Source organism: Pholcus phalangioides, unplaced genomic scaffold (assembly GCF_987345545.1).
Source record: "Pholcus phalangioides strain wild (caught in Gottingen) unplaced genomic scaffold, Ppha-v1.0 ptg000032l_1, whole genome shotgun sequence".
Classification (NCBI taxonomy): domain Eukaryota; kingdom Metazoa; phylum Arthropoda; class Arachnida; order Araneae; family Pholcidae; genus Pholcus; species Pholcus phalangioides.
Genome location: NW_028301622.1, coordinates 6603205 through 6612521, shown reverse-complemented (window position 1 = coordinate 6612521; position 9317 = coordinate 6603205).

The window sequence follows — 9317 nt, the reverse complement described above, 5'->3', positions numbered from 1 at the left end:
CCTCACTTTTCCTGTCACGTGGTCTCAAGGACAATCTTCAAGAAATAGAAAATAGTCGCTCCAGATTGTCCTTGGGAAAAGTATCGTTGAGCTTGTCCTTTAAAATTGTCCTTCAGTTTAGGACAAGTTGTTAGGAAGGACATGTAGGTGCTCCTTCTCCTCTCAATTGACCCACGGAAAAGTTCCAGCGCACTTGAGCAATCCGTGATACAGTTCCACATCACACAAGTGACCCGTGATACAGTCTTACATCACTCAAGTGGCCTGCGATACATTAACAGATCGCTTAAGGGAGCCGTGGCATATTTACAAATCACTTGAGTTACCCCCGGCCCAGTTCCAAAGCACTTAAGTGACCCGCGATGCAGTTCCACGTGGCTTTTATGGCCTGCGATACCGCTATCTGCGATTTGAAAAGCCAGTGAAGGGGGAGGCTCTTCAAGTCCCTTAAGGTTCGACACCCTCTTCTTTCAGGCCCAAAAAAAAACTAATTGATGAAGAGTATTACGAGCCCTTTTGAAATTAAAATGCGCGTCCATCTATCCCTAGATGTACAAGACCTTCAACGGCAAGCTGTTCGACGCCAGCACCAAATACGACCTGCCTCTGGACTACAAGCTCCTGCACGACCCCCACCTGCGCAGGTTCCTGTACAGTCAGAGGAAGTATTTCAGGCTGCTGAAGGAAGGTATGATCACGCCTTACAAGGACAAGGTAATCTGCAGCCAGGCCGAATTCAACATGCGCAGGGCCTACGCCCGCAAGCTAATGGTCGACGAGTTCCATCATCAAGAGAGACTGCAGGTCAGTTCTGCAACGATTTAACATATTATATGCCGGTAAAACGGTTTTTCCGCATTTATCGCTGTTCTTTCCCAAGTTTTTCGAATTCGAATATCTCTGAATATTGCACTTAGAAACATGTATTCTTTTTTTGTTGTTGTTGTTGGCATCAGGAGAGACAGGGCAACAACTTTTTAATTGGAAGTTAAAGCACAGGAGGGACCGTATAAAAATTTAGGTTTTTTTGTTTTGTTTTGTTACACACTGTATTTTCCCTCTCAAAACTGGTACATAGTAATTTTTGAACGCCTGTTGAGCATTTTTTAAACTAGAATCATACCTCTACGACGGACGGTTGATGAGTGATGAGATATAGACCGTGCTAGCACTTACAGGACACCGTGTATCTATTCACATATCAAGCGTGGATCTAAAGTGGCCCTGTACACCCCCCCCCCTCTAGAGCTGAATAATAGTAGATAATTTGTCTACCCCGTGAAATACGGGACGTGATGACCATTTTTAAGCAGAAACATCGCTCTGGATCCTCACCTTTGGGGTTACTATTGATGTCAGACGCGGATTTATGGTTTTACTGCCTATGAGCTACACTAATTTTCGCATTCTTTTGGTTGCTCACCGGTTCCTTATTCTCTTGCTCACTTTTTTGGTCATTTACTCTCTTGCGCATAGGTCACCCCCTTGTGGACGCTTACTGACCTGGCCTCTTACTCTCTAGGTCACATTTGCGGTTGCTCCCTAACCTAGTTAATCACTCTGCTTGGTCACTCCAATACCCACACACTGTTCTGCTCATTCACTTGCTTGGACATTCTCTATGTCACTCACCGATCTGGTCCGTCACTCTTTTGGTCACTCCCGACCAGATCCGTCCAACCAAGGCCTCAGCACGAATGTTTCGACGTCACTTAACAAGGCCATTTCACCTATTGTTATTGGATATATATAGCAGGGCGACGCATGCGATATCTTTACCTTGTTTTGCAGTATAACCAATGGCAATAGGAGAAAGGGGCCTTCTTCAGTGACGTCAGCTTCGTGTGGAGGCCTTGTTCTGTAGGTGGTGTTGGTCCACTTTTGGTCAGAAGGTCACTCTTTTGGTCACTCACCGACCGGATCCGTCACTCTTTTTAAGGTCAAGATCATTCATTCGCGTGCAATTAAACAATCGGACCATCGAGAATAAAATTGTGATGGTTCGCGGGACCAGTTGCGAAAAATTTGCTCCCCCCCCCCCCCCCAACCGTGATGATGCATTGATCGCGGAAGAATTGGAATCACCGATACTCAGTGGATTTTTTTATGGCTTCTTGCACATCCCGCGTTGGTAGTATATCACTCCTAAATGCTAATGTATTTGGGAAAATTAATTATATTATTATTATTTAGAACAGATTTCGTTTAGCGGACCAATCATGATGTCTGCGGGAGAGAACCAGTAGGTTCTCGTATTTATTTTTCAATTTCAACGCTGCTTGCGCACTCACTCTATATGTCACTCTTTTGGTCACTCACATACTTATGCTCGCTCCCACCCTAACACACTGTTTTGGTCAATCACACATGCTTTGCACAATCTATTGGTTTCTATTTTAGTCGCAGACTGGCCTAGTCTCGATCTCTAAGCAGAGGCAGATTTGTGGTTTTGCGCCGCCCGCCTCCCATTTTACTCTAGCTTTCTTGATCACTCATTTTTCGAATTTGCCGCCCTGTGTTATAGCCTCCTCACCCCCCACTGTAAATACGTCTCTGATTAATATTGGAATTTTATTTTGTAAATGAATGTATTCATTTAATAATTTACGCACGAGAGGGATGATAGGTTTGATAAGTACTATGACTAAGTACTATAAATACAGTACTGGACTAGTTAAGTACTACAGTCGAATCCCGTTATAAAGAACTCCAAGAAACCGGAGAAAACACTTCGTTATAACGAAATTTCGTTATAAAGGAATTAAAGATTGTTCCTATGTATACTTATTAGAGGGATTAGAAAACCTTTCGTTAAAACGGGATTTTCGCTATAACGGTATTCGTTAAAACGGGATTTTCGCTATAACGGTATTCGTTAAAACGGGATTCGACTGTATAACTAAAGGCCCGGCAACTGCGGCACGAGTCAAGATAGAAAGAGAGAAATCTCGAGTTTCATTAAGTTGCTGACAGGTAGCGCTGTGAGGAGGGCCTTCGCATTGACGCGTGCTCAAATGTAGACTATGCCTATTAAACATTCGGCCCAGCTAGAGCCCCTTTATATGAAGGCGTCTTAGTTACTTTCGTTCTGCTATCGAGAGATGTCGCCACAAGTACAGTTTTCCCCAAACCGTAACTGTATTACTACTGCAGTCTAAAACTCCTTAATATATGAAGAATATGAAGTCGTCTTACTGCAGTCTAGGGGCCGTTCCAGTATTACGTCATCATCGATGGGGGGAGGGGAGGGGTTCCGATTTGCTGACTTCTGACGACGAGGGGGGGGGGGGTTTGGATAATGCTTACGTCATAAACCACCCTTTATGAAGATATGATTTAGGATTCAGAGGGGCAGAGCTGATGACGAAATTTTGCTGACAAGAGGGGGGGGGGGGTCAAAAATGGCTATAAATTTGCTTACGTAATACTTGAACGGCCCCTACCAACGATGAAGCAGTGCTTCTGCGCTTTAATTTAATTAAAACTTTTCTTTTTAATTAATTAATTTTCTTCCTTTCAACTTTAGCATTATTTTTTTACATAATTCTACCATTGGGAAGTGGATTCCTGGGGGGTCAATGCAACCCCCCCCCCCCCTCCAATTGGGAACCGCTGGTTCAGTTGATAAGAGATTTTGTGGTTAAGTAGAAAGTGGAATGCGAATCGTTCTACTTTTTCGGTTGAGTAGGCACCATGCCTATGCCAGTAGGCGTGTCTTCGTATAATCCAATGAGCACTTGCTACTTGATTACTTACGTTGAGGCCATTTTATGAGCACTTGGTGACTTGAAATTTAATTTTAATCACTTAGCTCGGTGAACGATGTTTTATTCAATGATATTTTCACGCAGGAGAACGAGATACGGAGGATCAGGGCGAAGCGTCTGCAGTTGATGATGATTCAGGAAAGGAGCCGTCGCTTGGACGTCGCCAAACGACTCATCATGATGAGGCAGGACCAGCAAAAGGCCCAGCCTCTGCTACACGCACTCATCGAGGGAGCCATGCACATGTAAGTAAGAAATACAGTCGAGCCCTGATATAACGAAGTCACAAGCAAACGTGAAAAACATTCGCTACATCAGATATCCGTTACAACCGATACACGATACTGAGCAGGGAAAATGCCTAAATGGGCAAAAAAACTGTCGGGCAACAATGGTTTCTGGGCTTCAACAATCACTTTTCGGAAAGTTTACTTTGGTTACCGTGGTTCCCAAGCAATGCATTTCCGACATGCATATGCCTTTATATAATGGTTTGTCACTTCTTCAATGCTGCCAGTATATGTATAATATTTATGCCTTTATAATGGTCTGCCGCATTTTCAATCCTCCCAGTAATGAGAGCTTTTTGAATACGCGTCATAATCATCAGCATCGCTTTGAGGGTCAGGCAAAGGATGATTCCATAGAAATCAGTGTTAAAAGTGCTGATTTTACTGTAGAAATGCGGAAATTTAGAGGGGGTTTCCTGCCACATATCAATAATTATAAAAATTGCATTGAATTCTAGATTTTTGAAATCTTGAGTTCGCTTAGAGATATACGAAGCCGTCTTATAGAGCGTTTTGCTTTGCGATGATCCTGAGTTGTTTTGCGCTGCAATTTGTGGCGTTGTAGCTCTCCTGTTGTTGGTTGTCAATCGCCTGGCACCTGGCACCTCTTTCGTTCACAAGCTATTTCCGCCGACTCCGAGCGCTGGCTTAGCTGCCATTCTTTGAAGACTCGAGATACTGTCGTACGAGAAAAGCCAAGAAGGTTAGCGGCTTCGGAGATAATGGAGCCGACCCTTCTGGCGCCCACAATCATGCCGCGTTCAGTAACCCAAAAATCTATTGTTTTCCCCCCGTAAACAGGCAAACTGCAACGTTAACTAGTGCTTCTGACCAGGTGCAAACTTTCTATCAACAAATCCGGTTTATTACATCAGCGCACGTGCTACGCGGACGAGTCGAAGTTTGAGTGAGGGGGTGTTCCTAATTTTTTGGAGCTGAGTGCAGTTCACTTTGTTTCGCTCTTGAGAATCATACCTCATCCTATATGCGAGTAAATACGGCATTATTTTTCTTCTGTGATATTATTTTGTTTCCCGTGCAGGAAAGGCGAAGATGAGTTTCCTGATTTGGCTTTCGTGGATCCAGATACCGACGAGGAGCTCTTGCGTATCAGGAAGGAGGTATCTGCATTGCTTCTTTCTATCTTTCTAACTTGAAGGGAACAGGCAGCGCCTGGGACCGTAATACCCAGGGCCGGACTTGGGCAGGTGCGAAGGATGCGGTAGCACCTGGCCGCGAAATTTTAGGGGTCGCAAAACGGGGCAAAAATACTTTGTTAACATTTTAACTTGAACGTTCTTAACAAAACTAATAGCTCAAAATTCTGTCCAGGAACTCCAAAATTCAGACATCGAGCACTTTGACCTAGGGTTTTCACAGAACCCCCCCCCCCCCCCACCAATCCAAGACAAGGATGCGGTTGATCTAGTGCCCCGGCCGTTGTACCAGATATGTACGCTAAGTTCTTCATTCAAAATTATTCAAAATAATACGAGGGAGGTATAATTTATGTTTGCTCGGCTGAAAGACTACCCATTTGTGACCCTGGGTAAATAATCGGTTCTCTAACCCGACAGCCGCCCCCCAACCTTTATAAGTGCCTAGAGGCACGCTTGAAATTTGTTTGCTGGCCACCCAAACTTACTGTCGAATTGATATTGAATATTATCGACAATTGGATATTGTCGAACCATGAAATAATATTTTATATTCATTATCTAGTGCCAATGTAAACCTGGCGTGCACCATGGTGTGTTCATTTTTACTGGAGTAATTGCGAAACTCCGTTTTAGAGTGGCCGCAAAGATGTTTTCGCACCGGGTCGCAAAATACTTAAGTCCGCCCCTGGTAATACCAGAAATAAGACTAGGCTCTCTCCGGGGGTGGAGGGGGAAAATGAGAGTGTGTGTGTCCCACTCCAGCAATTTTACAAGAATCGTCATAGAAAGCCAAAAAAAGAGAAAAAAAAATCGAGTTCTCAGTTGTCCAGAGCCTGGAGCATCCCTCTCATTCCCCTAGTTCTCCTGGCCTGAGAACCTTCACGGTTCGAAATGTCAACACTATAACAAGCATTACACAGAGTAAACTTTCCCCCCGACTTCTTCCTGTCGACCTCGGCTGTATTTCTACTACGATTTGAGGGCGAAATGACTTTGTTTTAAACTCCTAAAAGAAAAAACGCAACACTTTATTTCATTTATTATCCAACTTCCCCAACGAAACTGTCCCGTCTCTTCGGTACCAACTTTCACACTATCTCTCACTTTTCGAATGCTTCCTTTTCGTTTTCTTTTCTTTCTCTCGCGACTTCTGTTTCTTCCAACTCTTTTCTCCTGGACCTTACACACTGAAGCAAACTTCACGTTAGGGTCACAACACATGCACGCAGAACTTCCGTCATGGCTCAGGTCTGCTTCTTCGACTACTTGCTTATTGCTTCATTGAAACAGAGCGGCGGGTCATAATCTGGTTGTCAGGAGAAGGAAGAGAAGACCTGGGAAACTTGGAGTACGTATTTTGGCGTAAACAAAGATCAACTCTATGTTGGAGATTCGAGATTAATTAAAACTTCAGCCCCAAAAAGGAGGCAAATGTGATGGCTCATCAAAAAGAGCTGCAATGAGAAAAAGTTATCTGGGGAAATATTAAGAACGCTGAAATTGCTTTGTACCAAAAAAACGGGACAGCTTTATTAAAAGCTGGACGTATGGTCAAACTAACTTTTGGTGCACAATGGTATGCAGCTTCGGACGGTTAAAAAATTTTGTTTATTCCAGAGTCCACTTGCCTAAAGCCCTCCCAGACTCCCACCAGGGTCGTCTTTAAGGACGGCACGCGAGGCTTTGTACCCGGGCCCAACCCTGCATTTATGGCCAAATAATAATTTCCTTTAGTATAATAAGTTAGCTTTGTATAACCAATTATTCCAGACAATTATGCGTTTCAAACCCCCTAATTATCTAGAATGACTGGTTTTTTTTGTTCCCTCGTTGAATTTTATGTGCTTATCATTTCTTTTTGCGCGCACACATGCTCATTTTCGTTTCCGAAAAATGAACAGGAACGCGAACGTCGGCTGACCGCCCTTGGCGAGAGATTCGACGAAAACCTACACAGAGAGCTCAACTTCGACAAGAGGAAGGAAGAAGCCGTCAAGCTGAGAAAAATCACAGTAAGTCCAACCCATTTCTATCGTTACATTAAGTGACTCAAAACACTTGATATACACTCAAGTCCATAAATTAAGGATAATTCAAAATCACACGGAAATCGAAATCTAAAGTTAAAATTTTACCTGTAGAATTATCACACACATCTGCAAGAATGATATGCAAATTTCAGGAAGCCACCAGATTATGCCGATAGTACGTCACAATGACGAGAGTGTAAGAGTGGGGTACATAAGGAATGGCGGCAAAGAAGTGAAATTGTTCACAAGAGTTCTGTAAGGCGCTCAGTGCCATAAGCGAATAGTTATGACGCAGAGGACGCATGTGGATGATTTTTTACGTGGTAGAATTATCGGCCGCCTGGAATGTGGGCGTACTCAGATGGAAGTATCCGAGGAACTTGGAATTGTCCAAAGTGTCATCTCTAGGCTTTGGCAACGATTCCAAGATAACGGAAATGTCAGTAGACATTACAGTACAGGTCGCCCCCGAGTTACAACGCCGAATGAAGACCGGTATTTGGCAGTAACTGCCAAAAGAAGCAGACGGAGCACAGCATCCGACCTGTCTCGTCAGCTATCTGCAGCCACGGGTACCACAGTTTCAAGGCAAACCGTGTACAGACGTTTGGGGAGATATTGGTCTATATGCTCGCAGGCCTGTCAGATGTGTTCTGCTCACGGCAACTCACTGTCGGCAGCGATTAGCCTGGAGTAGAGAACATGCAATGTGGACATCGTCACAGTGGGCTTGTGTGATGTTTTCCGACGAGTCCAGGTTTAGCTTGCAGTTTGATTCATGTCGGACTTTCATATGGAGAACGCCAAGTACCCGTTACCACCAAGACAACATCATTGAACGATACCGTTACGTTGGTGCAGCATTGCTCGTTCGGGGTGGAATTATACTGGGTTCCAGAACAGATCTGCATGTTCAAACCGGAACCACGAAAGCCCAAATTTATCGGGACATCATTCTGGAACAACATGCACGTTTGTTTAGGGGTGACATGGGCACAGAATTTGTGTTTATGGATGACCTCACCGAGCAAACATCGTAAACGAATGCCTTGAATCTGAGGATATAACCCGTATGGAATGGCCAGCATTCTCACCTGACTTGAATCCGATAGAGCATGTGTCGGACATGCTTGGCCGACGAGTTGCAGCCCGTCAACCACATCCTACATGTGTACAGGAACTTCGGAGAGCATTGCTTGCTGAGTGGAGTGATCTTTCCCAAGATCAGATCGGTAATTTGATACTCAGCCTGCCTAGGCGTTGCACGGACTGTATTTCATCGCATGGGAGACATACAATGTATTAACCATCATACCAACCATGTAATAGTAAGTTTTTGTAAAGGAGATATTTTTTACAATTGCTCCGGGGAGCAAAAATCGTAGTTTTTATGAATGGTATCATACATACACCATCGTTTTTGTTCTTTATCTTTTGTTTAATAAATGGGCTTTATGAATAAGTAACGTTTGTTTTGTTTCTGAACCTTTATTTGCCGGAGCTGGCATTATCCTTAATTTATGAACATGAGTGTATTAAGAAGTCACCAACGAATAAGGCAAAAAATACAAAAACTCCTGATGCATTAGGAACCAGTGCCGTCTTAAGGCATGGGCCCGGGGTCCTCACAAAAATGAGATCTGGTTGAAATTTTCAAGAATTTTCCTGGTAGGGCCTCAGAAAAATCACTTGGCCCGGGGGCCCATGATGCTCTTAAGACGGTCCTAATGAGCTCCTAATGTATTTTATTCTTGGGCAAAGTCGATCTACTCTTCCACTCTTGATATAAACTTGAAAACTTCGTGGTGTGTGATAGAACATTAGAATAAAATTTCCCCACACTTCAAAATACGGAAGACAGATGGGGTGCTGCAGCAACAAGAACACGAAACAAGCAAAGCTCTGACAGCTTAAATGCATTAGGACCATACATACACTCAGAACACACATTCCGGCGTGTACTGATTCGTTAGCAATTCCGCAGAGGAAGGTGTACGAGGGGCATGTATACGGTTAAGTAGTAGTAGAATTAAATTTTGACACACATCGATTATTTCTCCCCAAGTCCTC